The sequence below is a fragment of the Stenella coeruleoalba genome, assembly GCF_951394435.1.
Source record: "Stenella coeruleoalba genome assembly, chromosome: 6".
Taxonomy (NCBI): Eukaryota; Metazoa; Chordata; class Mammalia; order Artiodactyla; family Delphinidae; genus Stenella; species Stenella coeruleoalba.
The window spans coordinates 55,085,629-55,103,598 of NC_137151.1; the positions used below are offsets into that span (position 1 = coordinate 55,085,629).

The 17,970-nt window shown below is 39.5% G+C and overlaps 1 long non-coding RNA gene across 1 annotated transcript in view; it reads right to left on the reverse strand.

Annotated features, from left to right (window-relative positions):
* Positions 1-17,970, reverse strand: part of LOC307188050 — a 65,146-nt gene that overhangs the window by 37,335 nt on the left and 9,841 nt on the right. Inside the window, exon 2 of the long non-coding RNA XR_013828795.1 lies at positions 10,863-10,918. This is a non-coding gene — a long non-coding RNA (uncharacterized lncRNA). The remainder of the gene's footprint in view (positions 1-10,862; positions 10,919-17,970) is intronic.

Here is a 17,970-nt window from a genome sequence, read left to right on the forward strand (position 1 = left end):
GGAAGTAGGGGTTGGGGACAGATGATAAAGCTTAAGGCCTGCCCAATGTATGGAGTCTAATAGTAGAGCCCGATGTATGGAGTCTAATAAAATCTTGTATGTCCATACAATGAAATATTATTCAGCCATAAAAAAAGGAATGTGCTGATACATGCCACAACATGGATGAATGTTGAAAACACTATGCTACATGAAAGAGGTCAGACACAAAACATGATGTCATGTATGATATTATTTATATGGTATATGTCCAGAATAGGCAAATCCATACAAACAGAAATTAGATGAGTTGTTGTCAGCGGTTGGGTGAGGGGGAAGTGGGGAGTGACTGCCAATGGGTATAAGGTTTCTTTTTGTAGTAATGAAAATGTTCTGGAATTGGACAGAGGTGATGACTGCATAAGTACACTAAAAACCATTGAACTGTACACTTAATAAGTGGAGTATGTGGTATGTGAGTTACATCTCAATAATGTTGTTATAAAAACAGAACCAAAAACAAACAAACAAAACGTATGTAAAGATCACCACCATTGCCACCATTCCAAGATTACCACTGCCAGCCTCTTGGTGTACAGACTTCCAAACTCATTTCTGTGCATCATATGTACTTATTTAAAGAATAAAAAATGGATCATACCATTCAAAAAGTACTTTTAACTATCACACATATAACTTTAAAGTTATAAAGTAATATCAGATTGGAGTGTGATTGTCTTGTACCTGATGTTAGGGGGGAAACTTCTCATCTTTCATTGTTACGTTAGCTGTGGAGTTCTGTTGAGTGGTTGTTGGTTGGTTGGTTTGTTAGCTTGTTTTTTATCATGAAAGGCTGTTGGATTTTTTTTTAAATTTTTATGTATTTATTGATTGATTTTTGGCTGCGTTGGGTCTTCATTGCTGCATGCGAGCGGGGGCTACACTTCATTGTGGTGCGCGGGCTTCTTATTGCTGTGGCTTCTCTTGTTGCAGAGCACGGGCTCTAGGGGCGCGGGCTTCAGTAGTTGCAGCACGTGGGCTCAGTAGTTGTGGCTTGCGGGCTCTAGAGGGCAGGCTCGATAGTTGCGGCGCACGGGCTTAGTTGCTCCGCGGCATGTGGGATCTTCCTGGACCAGGGCTCGAACCCGTGTCCCCTGCATTAGCAGGCGGATTCTTAACCACTGCACCACCAGGGAAGTCCCAGCTGTTGGATTTCGTCAAATGCTTTTTCTGCATCTATTGACATGATCATGTGGGTTTTTTCCCTTTATCCTATTAATTTGGTATATTAAGCTGATTTTCATATGGTGCACCAAGTATAAATCCCACTTGGCAATGTTATAAAATTCTTTTATATGTTTTGCTGGATTTAGTTTGTTAGTATGTATTTGGTTGAGGAATTCTGTTTCTATATTTATAAGGATATTGGTCTGTAGTTTTCTTTTCTTGTGATGTCTTTGTCTTGCTTTGATACCAGGGAACACTGTACTCAAAAAATGAATTAGAAACTGTTCCCTCTTATTATTTGTAAAGGTTTATGAAGAATTGGTGTTAATTCTTCTTTAAATGTTTGGTAGAATTCACCAGTGAGGGCATACAGTCCTGGGCTTTTCTTTGCTGGAACTTTTTTGATTACTAACCTAAGCTATTTATTTGTTATATATCTTTTCAGATTTTTCTATTTCTTTGTTAATCAACTTTGGTAGTTTCTGTTTCTAGGAATTTATCCATTTCATCTAGGTTATCTTCTTTGTTGACTTAGTCATCCCAGGCTGCCATAAAAAATAACCTAGACTGAGTAGCTTAAACAGTAGAAATATATTTTTCACAGTTCTGGAGGTTGGGAGGTCCAAGACCAAGATGCCAGCCAATTTGATCTGGTTCCTGGTGAAAGCTCTCTTCCTGGTTTACGGACAACCACATTTTCACTATGTCCTCACATGGCCTTTCCTTGCATGTACCAGGGCTGGGAGTGGGGGAGGAGTAGAAGGGAGGGTAGAAGGGAGGGAAGGAGGGAGGGAAGGAGGAAGGGAGAGAGCTTTCTCTTCTCCTAAAGCCACTAGTCTCATCATGAGAGCCCCACCCTCATGACTTAGTCTATCCCTAATTACTTCCCAAAGGCCCTATCTCCAAACACCATCACACTGGGTGTTAGGACTTCAATATATGAATTTTGAGGAATACAAACATTCAGTCCATAACACCTTATAATCTTTCTGTGTATGTGAGGTTGGCAGTAATAGCCCCTCTTTTATTGCTGATTTTAGTAATTTTAGTCTTCTCTCTTTTTTTGCTTAATTAGGCCAGCTAAAGATTTGTCAATTTTGTGATCATTTCAATGATCAACTTCTGGTTTTGTTGACTTTATTGTTTTTCTATTCTTTACCCCACTTATTTTCACTGCAACCTATATTATTTTCTTCTTCCTGCTTGCTTTAGATTTAGTTTGCTCTTGTTTTTCACGTTCCTTAAGGTGGCGTGTTAGGTTAGTGATTTGCAGTCTTTCTTCTTTTTAAATATAGGCAAATACAGCTATAAGTTTCCCTCTAGGCACTATTTGCATTGCATCCCATAATATTTGGTATGTTGTGTTTTCATTTTCATTCATCTCAAAGTATTTTCTAGTTTCCTTTGTTTTTTCCTTTTTGACCCTCTGATTATTTATGATTGGGTTTAATTTCCGTGTATTTGTGAATGTGCCAAATTTCCTTGTTATTAATTCCTAATTTCATTTCACTGTGGTTGGAGAGCACATACTTCATGTGATTTCAATCTTTTAAAATTTATTTACACTTGTTTCATGGCCTAACATATAGTCTATCCTGGTAAATGTTCCACGTGTGTACTTGAGAAGAATGTGTATTCTGTAGTTGTTGAATGGAGTGTCCTATAGGTCTCTGTTAATAGAATTATAATGTTGTTCAAGTCTTCTATTGATGATTTTCTGTCTAGGTGTTCTACCCATTATTGAAAGTGAGATGTAGAAATCTCCAACTGTTATTATTGAATTGCCCATTTTCCCCTTCAATCCTGTTAGTTTTTGATTCCTGAGTTTGGGGTTGTCAGGTGTAAATATGTTTATAATTGTTTTATCTTCTTGATGGATTAACTCTGTTATTATCATATGTTCTTTTTAGTCTGTAGTAATACTTTTTGTCCTAAAGTCTACTTTGTCTGATATTAGTATAGCCGTTCTAGGTCTTTCAGTTATTGTTCACCTAGTATGTCATTTCCCGTACTTCAACTTCTTTGTGTCTCTGAATCTAAAGTGTGCCTCTTATAGGCAGTATATAGTTGGATTTTGTATTTTTAACCCATTCTGCTAATCTCTGCATTTCAATTCAATCCCTTCTCATTTAATGAAATTACTGATAAAGTCATGTTTATATTTGCTATTTTCTACTTGTTTTCTATATGCCTTATGTGTTTTGGGGGGGTTCCAGCCTCTATTGTTGACTACTTTTGTGTTAAAAGGATATTTTCTATTTTATTCCCCTTATTGATTCTCTTACTATATTTTCTGAGTTATTTCCTTAGAAGTTGCTATAAGGATTACAATTAATAATTTATAAGAATCTAGTTCAGATTAATACCAACTTAATTACAATTGTATACAAAAACTTTGCTCTTACATGGCTTTATCTTCTCTCTCCCTTCATTTGTGCTGTTATTGTCATGCAAATTACACCTTTATAGATTGTGTGTCCAACAACAAAGAAAAAAATAAAGAATGCTTTAGAAATCTGTCATTCTTGCACAGGGGCCATGCTAGTCTCGTCTGTATTGTTCCAATTTCAGTATATATGCTGTCAAATTGAGCACAACAGGATGGAATATTGCCATTAAAAACTACTCTGGGGGCTTCCCTGGTGGCGCAGTGGTTGAGAGTCCGCCTGGCGATGCAGGGGACACAGGTTCATGCCCTGGTCCGGGAAGAGCCCACGTGCCGCGGAGTGGCTGGGCCCGTGAGCCATGGCCACTGAGCCTGCGCATCCGGAGCCTGTGCTCCGCAACGGGAGAGGCCACAACAGTGAGAGGCCCGCGTATGGCAAAAAAACCCAAAAAGACAAAAAAAAACTACTCTGGTTTCAGTGTAGAAAATTAATTAAAGAGGAGGCCAATCTGATGTGAGAAGGCTGGATAAAAGATGCTGAAATATATCAGGTAAAAGATGATAGTGGTCTGAACTAGAGTTCAGTACTACAGTACTGGAGAAGAGATGCAGGCAACTTAACAAATTTGAAAAATATTAAAGAGATAATATTAACTACCTTTCGTGACTCGATATAGGGTTGAGCAAAAGAAAGGAGTCAAAAATGATTAATTCTCTGCATTATGTAACTGAGGGAATTATGGTGCTATTCACAGAGAGAGATTACACTGAAATTGAAGCTTTGGGTGAAAATATGATGAGCTCAATTTTGGACATTTTGTATTTATGATTATTATAAGATACTTAAATGGAAATAGGAAATGTTCAGTGAAGATGGGATACCTAGGTTGGAACTTAAGTGAGCAGTAGGAGCTATGAGTAAAGACTCGAGAATAATTAATATGTATACAGTAGTGGAAGTCTTGAGAGTTTATTAGAATGTCCAATAAGATAAATAGAAAAATATAAAGTGATAACGGAAGAGGACCAAGGATGGAATCCTAAGAAATAATATTTTGAGTGTGAGGAAAAGAAGAGGATTCTTCACAAGAAGGTGAGAGTAGCTCCAGAGGTACCAAGAAAACCAGAAGAGTGTGCTGTCATGGAAGCTGAAAGAACGAAATATTGCAGTAATTGAGATGCCACATAAAATAAAAACCGTATTATTTTCACTGAAATTAGGAATAAGGAAGACCATTAATACCAGTTATATATTAAGGTTGGCTGCAAATTCTTTCCTATTCCTCCCACAAGAGGTGAAATCTATTTCCCTCCCCTTGACTCTGGACTGAATTGTGTTTGCATTGACCAGTAAAATGGGGCAGAAGTGAGATCTTTAACTTCTCAGACTGGGCAGCTTCTACTTTCACAGGCTTGAAACACTCCCCCTAAAAACCCAGCCTTCATGCTGTGGGAACCCCACATATGGAGGTGCCATGAGGAGAAGGACTCATGCTCCCGGCCAAGTGCCAACACCACCCACCAGCCCTGTGAATGAGCCACAGTAGAGGCTCTAGTCCAGTCAAGCCTCCAGATGACCACAGCTCCAGACAACACACTGCAGGACAGAATTATCCACTTGTGCCTAGTCAGTCTGCAGAGTCATGAAAAACGATAAACGATGGCTGCTGTTTTTTTTTTTTTTGAACAAATAGAAAATTTTCATTTTCAGTCACAAAGCCACAACAGACAAAAATGATACAGACAACAAGTGCTATGGTCATTCAAAGAAGGCATAGAATAGATACAACAAGGATCTCCTCTATGGCACAGGGAACTATACTCAATATTTTGTAATAACTTATAAGGGAAAAGAATGTGAAAAAGGAATCACTGTGCTGTACACCTGAAAGTAACACGACATTGTAAATCAACTACACTTCAATTAAAAAACAAACAAACAACAAAAAAAAAAACCCCAAAGAGGTCACAGAAGTTCTTATGAGATTCCGTAAGAGAAGCCAAATGAGCACGGGAGAGATGGCTTTTGAACCAATTCAGAGGAGAAGTCACAGAGAAACTAGTCTTTGACCTGAACTTGAGTTTCCATTAAGATTGCAATGCAGGGATATTACAGATGAAGGTAATCACATAAACTTACTATACTGGAACTTGCAGAGGTTATGAGTGTTGTTCAAGATCCCAAAGCAAGTGCACTGTGGAATCAGAATTTTAAGTGAGGCCTAATGAACTAAAAACAAAGAAACAATAAAACAAGCCCTTCCTGTGATATCACGTTGCCTTTGAAGTCATTTTTTTGGTGGGTTGGTAGAAACTGGTCCCAGTGTTTCTTGCAGGAATGACTAGTTCTGTCCTGCCGCAGGCCCCCACCCCCGAGTTGATCCTCAAAGTTTCCATTAGAATGGACTTGCTAAAATGCAGACACACAAGTATTCATGACGCCTGTGTCCAATCATTTCTCCTGCCATTGCCTACTTCACTTCTGGATTATATGAACAATTCACTGTCTTCAATTATGCTTTTCCCTCCTCCAAGAATTCCTTTCTCCCTATGGGGCACCTGGGAAACCCACTTCATTTTTCAAAACTCAATTTACATATTATGTCTTTTGTGCAGTCTTCCTTTTTAGTGTTGTGATCCTTTTTGCTACCCCTGCACTTCTGCATGCCTGACTGTTGCACTCGCAATACTGTATTGTAATTGTATTTTTTACATATCTCTGTCTTCTCCTGGGCAACATTGCTTGGGGCCAGGGACTACCTTTCTTCATCTACTGACGTTGCCTTAGCATGTTACTTGTTGTGAAGTAGTTAGTTATAAAAATGCGATTTGAGTAAATTAAAAATTGTTATGTACATATTACTTATTATCACTTTACAGATACAACAGGAAAACATATTAATATTGGTGCTGAAAGTTCACTTCTAGTAAATGGTGGTGGTCCTTGACTCCACTTATAATATCTTTCCCACTATTTTATATCTTTCTACCTGATATCTCTTCTTTATTTCCATCTATGTTTCTTTATTAGTAAACCAAGAAAAACAGGTATGAGGGTAGGGCTAGGCCATACTTGGCTGGAATAGTAAAGGAATTGTGTGGGTTTTTGGTGGGAAGATCCTGAAACATACACGTCTGCATCTTCCCTTTGAGGCATGTGGAGGGGTCTGCTTCTAACGAGTTTTTTGTTTGTTTGTTTGTTTTTGTTTACCGTTTTTTGAAGTTTTATTTTAGTACTCTCCATTTTTCATCTTTCCTTCTCTCTTTTTCTTCTCATTCCATCCCTCTCTGCCTGCCTCCCTCCATTCCTTCTTTCCATTCATCACCCATCTGCTGAGCATCTACTGAGTGCTTGGAACTAGTACCCATACTGGGAATGCAGTGATGAACAGGACAAATAATATCTGTGCTCTTAAGGAGTTGCTATTCCCGTGTGGGGCTGGTAGTCATAGACAATGAAAGAAAAATAAAGAAGAATGTATCAGGTGGCTAGCAACTGTTGTGATCAGAGTGAAATAAATAAAATGATAGCCTGTGACTTTGTAGTAGAATTCTTATGGCCACCATGTAAGTCGGTATTCTCCTCATTTTATATTTGAATAAACAAAAACATAGAGAATTTAAGAAACCCATTCATTGTTACTTAAGGAATCTAGGATTACCAGTTCAGGTCTGTTTGACTTTGTAACTCATTTTTGCTCTTAACTACTGTGCCATACTATCTGTCATATGTTCACAGAGCAATTTTTTCTTAAATTTTAAAAAGTAGACCTCAGGTGGCTGCTGTTTTAAATGACTATGTTTTTGGTCTGTCTGTTACTCAGTTGATAACCTATTTTATGACCATCCTGTAACATCCGTAAGAGATGATGTCCTGTTGGAGCGCTGCAGGTGTCAACTGCCGTGGGTTGAAGGGTGACTTGAAGGGTAGGAACTGGAGACAACTAAGTTCATTGTGAAAGAAAGAAGCTAGTTAGAGTGTTATATGTAAGAGAGTCCATATTTGATAGAGGTGTTATGTTAGTTTTTTTACTATGAACAATTCAAATGGTATTTAAGAATGTGCTAGTATAAGCAGAAAACACTGACGATACAGAAGAGTGATGGAGGGAAGTTCCTGAAGAGGTGGGAGAAAATGCTATTCAGGCTCCCCCAGAAAGGGTCTGACTGGTCTCATTAGGTGTGATCCAGCAAAGAGGTCCTGATGGGTGGACTCTCATATCCTGACTCCTTGGCAGTTACCCTATGGTTAGCTGCTTTTGGCTCAGGCACTAATCATTTTTCTAAATAATTATGGCTAGGGTCTTAGGTTGTATTAGTTAGGATTTGGGAGGCTGGTGCTACAGGTAACAGAAGATATGTTTCAAAGAGGCTGAAACATAAATCTGAAGTTTGAGGGGTGGTTAATTCAGAGCTCCATAGCATCATCAAGATCCCAGGTTCTTTGCATCATTCTACTCTGTCATCCTCAGACTTCTGTCTTACTCTCTTAGGTTGGCTCCTGTAATTGTCTCAAGATCAGTGCTGCAGTCCAAGGGGTCATATTCAAAAGGTCATGTCAAGGGACAGAAATGGGAGGTTTCTACTTGCATGTCCCTTTCCCAGAAGTCCCACAGCAGACGTTTCTAATGGTTAGAATCTCATCATAAGCTCAGTCAAAAGCAAGGGTCATTTTAGGTAGGTTGTTTAAACTTTCTGAGCTTCAGTTTTCTCATTTGTAAAATGGGTAGCATAGTACCTACCTCAAGATTATAATAAGGAATAAAAGAGAATATTCTATTAAGTGCATAGCACAGTGCTTGACTCACAGAGCCTCTTTTCATCTACTCTATCCTCCACACTGTGTCTAGAGTTCATTTTCTAAGAAGCAAACTTGAGGTTCTTCTCCCATTTTTAAATGGGAGACCACAATCGGCCTAAAATAAACTTGATTCATCTTCTGGTGCTGGGGACTACTTTCCTGAAAGCACTCAGAAGAGAGAAAAGATACTTAGATGTCTGTTATAACGGAAAAAGCATGCATGGGAAACTTACAGCATCTACTACCTAGGACCAGCCATGTGTAAGAAACTGATCTGGTTGCTTTGACTCTGGGGATGTGAGGATTCCTGTGTGCTGGGCAGGAACCACAGTGTCAGAGTGTCCTGTCTCAGGTAAAGGGGAATCCAGTGCCCAGGGTGGGAATCCAGGCATAGATAGAGTACAGGTGCTGATGTCTGTGTTTGGGTGGTAAAGTGGGTGAACATTCAGAGTGATTTACTCTTTTTTTTTTTTTTTGAAGTATGCGGGCCTCTCACTGCTGTGGCCTCTCCCATTGCAGAGCACAGGCTCCAGACGCACAGGCCCAGCGTCCATGGCCCACGGGCCCAGCCGCTCCGCGGCATGTGGGATCTTCCTGGACCGGGGCACGAACCCGTGTCCCCTGCATCGGCAGGCGGACTCTCAACTACTGCGCCACCAGGGAAGCCCCAGAGTGATTTACTCTTATCCCAACTATATCCCTCATAGAATGGCCCTGGGCTCCACCACAGCCCTGAGTCTGAGCCAGAATAATAAATCATAAAGTTCCTTGAGCTCCAAAAGAGAGTGCTAACATGAATACTAAATAGTATTTGTGTTATCATGTTACTCAGTAAAAAAATATATACCATGCATTATTTTCAAATGCAGTATGCTTTCTCCAGAAACAATTATATTTCCTATCTAGACTCTCTTTTTGCTTATCTCAATAGACACAGTGCCATCTACTGAAAATAAAGCACCAATAACCATGGTACCCCCAGGGATTCCCAGGAGAGCCTCCCTCTCGGTGGGCTCCCTGTCTCACCCACCTCCCAGATGGACTGGAGGGAGTAGGCGGAATCCACAGGCTGTTCTCCTGTCACAAACTGTAATGCATCTGTTCCCTGGTGCTTTCCGTGAGCAGCAAGAGTAAGATGGTCCTGTAGCGACCTAAGGAGCTTGGCCAGAGATTTTAAATGTCTGTGAAAGCCCTTTTAGGCTATCCTTTTGCCTTCAACGGGGCATACACTTCTACTATCCTACATAGGCAAGGCACGTTTTTATATTAAAACGTAAAAGGATTATTGACATGTCTTCCTTTAGGCAATTATGATGTTTCTTTCCATGTAATAGTGTAGCGATGTATTAAATTTCTTTTATCTTTCTGTGAGATTTTTAGTAGGTAGAAGAGCTAAGAGGTGAATAACAGAATCCTGGAACATTATCAAGACTGCTATGGCTTTGGGACTTGTGGATAACGTAGGTTGCTAATGAAGTTCATGTATGCCAAATTCCACAGTCTAGTTAAGTGTGTCCTCTCCAGGTCACAGTGTCTCTTGGTTTCGTAAATGGAGAAACAAGAGGAAGATTGTTGCTGACATTTAGTCACCACAGTCAGCAATAAAACAGAAAACTGAAGCTCTTTAAAATACACAGCCTCCTGCAGGATGTACTCAACTCCTGCCCTCTCCACCTCTCATTTTACCATTCTTCCTCCCGAGGAATCTTGGCTCCGCCTGGCGGGTAGCCCTTCAGGGACCATTTATAATTTAAAGCTCTGGTTTGAACTGATGCTGATCTGGCTTTTGGTAGTCAGGCCTGGCTTCCCTTCCATTTGCCTCTCCAAATCTGGCCCCATTTTCTCTAGCGCATTTGCTGCTCATTCTTTCTGCTTTCTTTTTATTAGATTTTCCAAAGCAAAATTTCCCACAGTTAAGTTTGTGGTCTGGTAATTTATCATGAATATTCTTGAAATTGCCTCATTAAAAGGGGCATTTGAAGCTGAAACCTAGGCATCTGTTACCACGGTAACCAACAACAACTATTTAGAACCGCCTGCTTAAACCAGAGAGGTAAGGGTCGCTGTTGGCAGGAGAATATTGAAGGCAGGCAACAAGAGACTATTGGGGGGAGTAAAAGGCCCACAGAGCCTGATGTGGAATTCTCAACCTTGAGTTGGAGAGCCTTCCATGTTGGTGCCATGCTCCTGAATTCTCTGCATGTTCTTGAGCCAGTCATTCACCTGTCTGTGCCTCAAGTTATCAATTTAAAAAATGGGCGAAACATTCCCCATGTCACCGGGGTATATGAATATCAGTGAGGTGATAAAAGTGAAACCTTTTTGTACACAGGGTGCTGCACCCACACAGGCTAAAATCCGTGCTCTGAGTCTACAGCTGCTCTCTAGAACCCCTTCTGGTTGCCATCAGTCAACCTTCTCTCTCAAAGAAAAGACAATTCCTTCAATAGAGAGTAGTGTCAAACTAACCTCATTGATTGCCTTTCCGAGCCAGGATTCTCTCGGAGTTCCATTATCCACTGGGCCTGTAAAAGTGAACACTGGCAGTTAGGCATGTCTTGAAGTGCTACAAAGATAGTTATAAAAAAAAAAAGTGTATTTGATAAATAATGAAGGTTACAAGAAGTGCAAATTACCTTCCTTCACCTTCTTTTCTTTGCCTTTCCAGCTGCAATTTTGGATAGAATGTTAAAGAGGTAATCATGAGTGGCAAGCTTTTTATTAAAAAAAAAAGAAATGTCAAGTCAGGCAATGTATATGGGAAAGGCAGGAAAAGATATATACACACATAAGTGTGTATATACGTGGCAGTACTTTGTATGGGTCAAACTACATATTTTGTTAGTACTGCTTTCCTGGTAGAAATATGATGCATTGAATCAATAGGATTAAACAAACATGACGAGAGAAAAACACATCTTGGTGAGCAAAGCATGAAGGGATATAGACGTGATAAAGAAGAAAATACTGCATAGCATTGACATTCTTAAGACCACAAGAGAGCGGGGTGAACTGGGGTGGAGTCTTGGTGGGAATTCTTATGGAACACAATAACCAGGATCGTATGGAGGAGGGGTTGAGTTATAGATATAAGTGGATGCATTAAATCTGCCAGATCTACAAATTCTTGGGCACTGCACCCTTTTGTCATTTTTCTTATTAGCACAACTGCCATCAGCATAAATAACTGAAGTGTTAGTGAATTTTTGATGACTCATTCATGTACCTGCATGAAGGGACTAGGTAGGCAGAGCTCATTCCTCAGGAGGTCATAAGTAGGCAGTCTGCTACCTCAAATGTTCTAAATTCCTTTCTTGTCACCAAGTGGGTAGGGAATCAAACCTTCCCAGAGATAGGCAGGGTGTGGAGGAGTTCCCAGAATGTTGAAAATAGTCGGATGTTGGAATCAGAATGGGTTCACCATCAAAGAAATGTCTTGCGTGTGTTTTGAGGAAGGATAGACAACATAATTCCTCACAAAATTGCTAGTTTTGTGGTTGCTGATGAGAAATCTCCAAAAAAATACCTTTTACTGTTTACCTTTCAGACCCTGTAAATAATGAGATGTAGTTTCAGTTCGTAGTGTAAGACCTATACAGTAACATGGTTATTGCTGTTAGCTGTAAATACAGTTCTTTGTTATGGTTGCAGCTTGCTCTTCCTAAAATAAAATTCAGCATTTGCTGAATTTAAGTTTAGCTTGGCTTACTTTTCTGCCAAATAGAATATAAGTATACTGGATATAATACTGTGTTAGCTTTCTTTTCAACCCAAAATTTGAATGTTCTTATCGTTTATTATGAAACTTACACGCAAAAACAAAATGGGAAATTTTAAGAGCATAATCTTCGGCATTAGATAGACCTAGTTCAGATCTTGACTACGCCACTTACTTGATCGGTATTCCTCACTTATCTGTAAAAAAACTGGATGAGAAAAATGCTTATCTCATATGGTAGTTATGAGACTAAAAGGAGCTCATAGATGTAGATTGTATTGGGGTATTTGCATAGCTTTTATAAATACCCATTCTCCTCACCCAAGTCCTGAACCAATTAAGAAATAGGCAAAGAGTAAGGCAGACAGCAGACAATATCATCAATAACGCTGACACTGGAGAGTATAGGCTTCCTGACCTGGAACACCAGAAATAGATTTACCACCTGGTCACAGTCCTAGGCAATAGGTCTCCCACTGGGCAAAGGTTTTTGCTACTAAGCTTACAGTTTCCCTGAGATCAATTGGGAGCACATGCTCCCTGTGGGGGGATTTGCTACAGAGAAAGGAAGAGGCTAGATTATAAATACCCAGTTTCTTCCAAGCTCACCAATGAGATAAATCACTCTTCCCAGGGAAGGTAAGTGAGGAGGTGGATGTATCCAGGAGGGTTACAGCTCATGGAGCTCCCTCTCATGGGAGACAACATCAGCAGCGGACAATGAGTCTTCCTTCCAGCAGAATGTTTAGCACAGCGCCTGGCACAAAGAAACATTTATTATATGTGCCAGAAAACAAATTGAGATATATTAAAAATTTTAAGAGTTTATTTGAGCAAGAATCGGTTTGAATTGGGCAGCATCCAATCTAGCAGACAGAAAGGAGCTCCAAGGAGCTGTATACCAAATGAAAGATTTTTATAGGCAGAAAGGAGCAGGCTTTTTTTTACTAGGCAAAAAAGTAGGCTGGTTATTGCAAAGGTATTTTCCTTTAGGGGATGAAAGGAGTCTATCGGGCAGATTACCTAACTAGTGATGATCAGGAGATTCCTGATTGACTGGTTTAAGATTCCATTTCTGGGAGACTGGAAACTGTAATTAACTCTCGGTTTGGTGACCTGGGACTTAGCATAAGTGACCCCATTTTGGGCTTGCTGTCTTGTTAACATATGTCACCTATGTTTATTATAATTACTGACCCTTAAGGAAAAGTGAAAATGCTCACAAATTATATTTTGGACCTTGATACACGTGTGAGCGTGGTAGGTAGCAAGTCTAGAAAAGTGGATGAAACCCGAACAGCGAAGGTGTTCATTGTCTATAATATGCATTTCCATTTTGTTTCGTAGACAAGGGGTAACTAAAAATAGTTTTTAGTTTTAAGTCGGGGAGAGACCCTCAAGGTTACATTTTAGAACTCTAACTGTAGTATGTAGGACAAAAAAAGACAGTGTCCACAAGCCAGGCACTATGCTATACACTTAGTATAATGTTCTCTCTTAATCACCACAATACTCTTGAGAATGATACATAATCATTATTCCTATTTTACAGAGGAGAAAACTGAAGCTTTAAAAGTTTAAATAACTTACTCAAGACACTCAGCTTGTAAATGAAAAACCTAGAATTTGATGTCATGTCTACCTGACTCTAAGCCTCAGTACTGGCTTCATGGGCATGTGACCTGTGCATTCATACCGGGCTCTGGGCTTGGTATAGTGCTCTGCTGTCACCATCTTAAAATTCTTAGTAATTTTAGAACAAGAGGTCCCACATTTTTATTTTACACTGGGTTTCGTAAATTAGGTAACCAGTCCTGCCAAGACTTCTTTCATTACCCCAGTCACCACTTTCACCAAATCTGGAGGATTCTGCACAAATAAAACTCTCCTTTTAATCAAAGAACTATGGGAAATCAACTACTGTATGTGAAATATAAATATGTGGACAATTATATATGGATGCTTTTGCGTTTCTACATACAAATAGCTACAATTCAGAGCCAAATCTCCATCACCAGACAATCCTTGCTCAGATTTTCTTTGGTTCCTGGGACCTCCCCAGTGCTGTAAGTGGGAGCCAAGCCAAGAAGTGGTGAGGAAAGGGTATGAGGTTTAGTGGGGGGTAAATACATTCATGTCTAAACACATGTGTCTGGTCGTGTTCCAAGACCAAGAACAAATTAATTTAGGATTATCTTTCTGATGCTTTCCATATTTCAGCTCCCATCAGTTGGCACAAATAATTAAGGGATGGTGGAACACACATTGGCACAGTTTCACAACTTTTTTGAGGCTACAGGCCACTGAAAGGCAGGCAGCTATTATAGAAGATGGGGGAGGGTATTTTGGAAGAACATGCTATGTGAGCAGTACTGCACTGGTGCCTTGTTTTTAATCAGCTTCTTTAATCATGAATTCATAATACTCTGAGGTAGGTGGCTACTCTGAATCTTTTTAACAAAAATTTTTTTTTTCATTCCAGAAAAATTTTTAAATACAAAAACTCTAGAAAAATTATTCTAAGATCTTCCTGAGCATTAATAATTTTAAAAAACCTTTAACAGTTTTCTTGGGCATTTCCTTTCTTTCTTTCTTCCTTTCTTCCTTCCTTCCTCCCTCCCTCCCTTCCTCCCTTTCTTTCTTTCCTATGAAGACCATTGTAAAAAAAAACTTATTTTCTTAGGCTAAAGTGAAATATCCTATTCAAAGGACATGCATACTTTTAAGGCCCTTGATATATTTGCTAAACTGCCTTACAGATTGGTTTTACCAATATATAATCCCAGTTCAGTGCGAGAATGCCTGTTTGCATGAATCTTTTTTTAAAGTTTGTATCTAAATCTATTTAGTTTTTAACTGCTTGTCAAACCGAGGTGCACCTTGTGAACCTTGGGTGAGCAGGAGATGCCTGACCATAGCACCACACCCATTATGTCCACACGATTGTGGAGGCAATAATTCTCTCTCCTTTGAAGAGAAGAGCTTTCCTTCGTGGCTTGCCATAGCTTTGGCTATACCTTTATTTACCATAGCTCTGGTTAAGAGACATGACTACTCCCTGAACATACTTTTTAAAAACATCTAGGTTCAAATTTTCTCTGAGCCTTTCTTTTCTTGCTAAATGATTTTATGATTAATTTATTCACTCACCTATTGCCCACAGAACTCGTTTACTCTTTACCAAATAAATGAATGGTTTCCAATATGAAGTCAGAGTTAGTCACATTGTTGCCTAAGTTTGAACCCCTAAAAATGACTTGTAAATAAGAAATAGATCCTAAAGAAAATAATTCTTTCAATTAATTCTAAACCTTTGAAAGCCATTTTTATGGTTTAGTGGTGTTCTTTGAGGATTTGCATGGCTATCAAATCCTTCTCGAGCTTTCTAGAATTCAAAATAGAAGAAGCAGCCTGAAAATCAATGTTTTGGGTAAGTTCAGCTAGTACTCATAGGGGTTCACTTTTCCAAGTCCTAGATTTGCTTTGCTGGAGGCCATACTGATCAGGGCCCATATCAATGAGAAGTTTAATAAGGAATTATTATAATGAAGCCTTTTCTGGCCAGAAAGTGACTAAGTAACTTTAAGGCAATATGATATGCTTTGAGTGATAAACTGCATTCTGAAGAGACATTTGTTCAGTCATATTAATAAAGTAACCATAATTCTTTTCATTAATTGCTTGCATCTCAGCAAACATTTTTAGTCAACTAAAGGACCAAGAGAATAGTATCAACTTGACCTTTAACTTTTAACCTCAGCAGTGTGTCCTCACACCACTGTAGTAGCAGAGTGCTGCAGGCTTTATAAAGAAGGGCTACATGCAGAGATCCTTCCCTATTGTTTTCTCATAACATTTCTTTGGAATACTGCCCTAAACACTAAGGGTAGTTTGTCTGCCTATAACATCAGGAGGACTGCTTCTCTGTTTGATTAGTAGATCAAATAGGAGGATGAACTGGAGAACTTACTAGGGAACTAATAAAACATATTCGGGATACCACGTAATATTTTGTTTCTGGCTCTCCTATTTTTTGTTTTGCTTCCAGGTACTCGACTGCTCATTTTGGGCATCTTTGCTCATTTCTCTTATTATAAGGTAATCATTTTACAATATACAACATTGAACATGTGTAAAGATCCCCCACATTTTTAGGTAGCTAAAGTTGGAGTTCAATGTTTTTTAGAACACTGTTTCTTAGTAGTAATGGAGAGAAGGCTATTAGCTATTTTAAAAATAGTAGCAAATTCTGGTTTCTCTAGAGATAAATTTTTGAATTCCCTTTTCAGGATCGATTGTTCCTTTATTCCTGCTCCTTAGGTTTCATATCTATGTATATTGGCTATGGGGGAGATGCCATCATTTAATGGTCACCGATTTAAAGCACATACAGAACACCTTTGCAGGCTGTTGTCTCTCAACTGCCACCATACGTGAGTCTTTGGTAAGCCATTCTAGCTTTCAATAGCCCAGTCTTTTCTAAGTAATGGGTCTGTGGTAAGGCCATGTATTTCCATGAGCTTTTAGTCCATTGTTATACTTCTTTTGCTAGGAAAACCTTGTGATAATTTTCTCTGGGGCAAATGCCTTGAAAGGGGATGTCCATTCTCTGCAAAACTTATCAAAACCCTCCCCTCTTACCACTGAACCTGTGGACTGGGTCAAATCCAGCACGTTCCAGGGAATGGGTACGCGCTATGATCTAGGAGAAAATAACTTATACCCCCAAGGACTTTCAAGGCCTTGCTAATTATGTGTATCAACAGAAACATGGGGAACATTTGTAGTGGTGCATTTTAAGGGCATTTGTCCAAAGAAGATATAACAGTAGATTGGGTTGAACTCATTGATATAATAGTACTTCCCTAGAGATTTTAGATTTAATGTGTTAGCTTGTGCAGCTGAAGGTGACTCTAACATCTTCCTTGGTTGACTGACTAAAACTTGGACTTGGTGGTGGCCTACATTTAATGAGATGACAGGCCAGAGCTTCCTTGGCATGATGTGGAGGAGGGAATCCACAGGCTGAGGGAGATAAGACTACTAGACTGAATTTACCATGTGCAACTTACATATCCATCCCTCCACTTCTGTTCCACTAGATGGCCCAAAACTCATTCCTTTCATTAAGCCACTGAGTGAAAAACTAGTGATATTAAGAATATCTGGCGGGCTTCCCTGGTGGTGCAGTGGTTGAGGGTCCGCCTGCCGATGCAGGGGACACGGGTTCGTGCCCCGGTCCGAGAAGATCCCACATGCCGCTGAGCGGCTGGGCCCGTGAGCCATGGCCACTGAGCCTGCGCATCCGGAGCCTGTGCTCTGCAACGGGAGAGGCCACAACAGTGAGAGGCCTGTGTACCACAAAAAAACAAAACAAAACAAAACAAAACAAAATAAAAACAACTAAAAAAAGAATATCTGCATCTTTAAAACACTCTGTGGTTGCCCTCATTGGAAGGCCAGGTATGACTGTCAGGAGTGCTGCCACTGAGACAGGCTCCCTGATCTGATTATGATATGCTTTGGTATGGGTTCTCCACGCTTCTTTCCGTTAGGGTTTACTGAGTTTCTTAGATCTGGATGTTTACATTTTTCAACGAATTTGGAAAAATTTCAGCCATTATTTCTTCAAATCCTTTTTTTGTCCCCTATTCTCTCTCTTTTCCTTTGGGGACTATAATTACATGTATAGGAGGCTGCTTGGGCTGGTCCCACAACTCACTGATGCTCTACTGATTTTTTTTAGTCATTTTCTCTCTGGGTTTTATTCTGAATAGTCTCTATTGACATATCTTTGAATTCACTAATGCTTTATCCTTCAGTGTCTGATCTGCACTTAATTCCATTCAGTATATTTTT